At 36.9% G+C, this 979-nt stretch overlaps 1 long non-coding RNA gene across 1 annotated transcript; it reads left to right on the forward strand.

Annotated features, from left to right (window-relative positions):
* Positions 1–253: 253 nt before the first annotated feature.
* On the forward strand, positions 254–979 carry LOC105366611 (uncharacterized). The gene is made up of 3 exons (XR_913015.1): positions 254–361; positions 482–571; positions 641–979. It is a non-coding gene; the product is annotated as an uncharacterized LOC105366611 (long non-coding RNA).

Here is a 979-nt window from a genome sequence, read left to right on the forward strand (position 1 = left end):
AAATAGATCATATATTAAATAAAATTATAAAATAACTAACTTTTTAAAGCTACGTAACAGGGATGAATAATATTTTAAAAAGTAATTGCTGTTATGCTTCAAGACAGTAGGTCATTTTTTATTCACATTACTGTATCACAATTTACAATTTATCACACAATTTGCAACCGCTAATTTCAGTAATATTAATTTTCCATTTTAATCATAAGATTGATTTATTTTAAAAATGACAGACTCCCCTATCATAAATTAACTTTCTAAGTCCTCGGAGGCGACGTTCCGAATCGTCGAGTTCTCGAAGACGACGCAGTCCTAGTCCCGGCAAGCGCACAAGCTCACGGTCAGGCGCACTTGAGTCAAGGTCTGTAACAGGATATTATTTGTAAATATTATCATTAATTTTGGCTGACCTTCAAAAGCTGAATCATTGAAACGAAATCAAAGTCAAATGTGAATTTTGGAGATAACTTTATTGTTTAAGGCGCCACTCCGATACCCGAAAAAGTATGAGCCGCGAAACGAGGAGGCGCACATCATCCGAAGATTACAAATCTAAATCAAATGTCCATTGGTAAAAAATCGTCTGATGTGATTTTCTAATTAATTTATATAACTCGAATGATTTGAAACTTGATTGCAGTACAAAAGAGTATAGAGAGTCTCGAGAGAGAAGGAAAGGTCGTTCGCATGATCGGCGAGAAAGACGGGATTCTTCGAGGGAGCGTCGGCTTTCTCCAACTTATTTCGAGCGAATGCCATTCCCCGGCCATTATTGGGTAATTTCTTTTAGACAATTTGTATATGGAAAAAGAACCTTAAAAAGCCAAGTGCCAACCTTAAAGCTACGCTAATGTTAACAAATGACAAATTCACGAACGATGCTCCAAATTATCCGAATTTTCCGGCCCGAAATGATCACGTCGTCACGAGGACGACCGCAACCTAATAATAAGCCCGCAAAACATTTTAATCCGAAAAC

This window comes from Ceratosolen solmsi, unplaced genomic scaffold (genome assembly GCF_000503995.2).
Source record: "Ceratosolen solmsi marchali unplaced genomic scaffold, CerSol_1.0 scaffold16, whole genome shotgun sequence".
NCBI classification, from domain to species: Eukaryota; Metazoa; Arthropoda; class Insecta; order Hymenoptera; family Agaonidae; genus Ceratosolen; species Ceratosolen solmsi.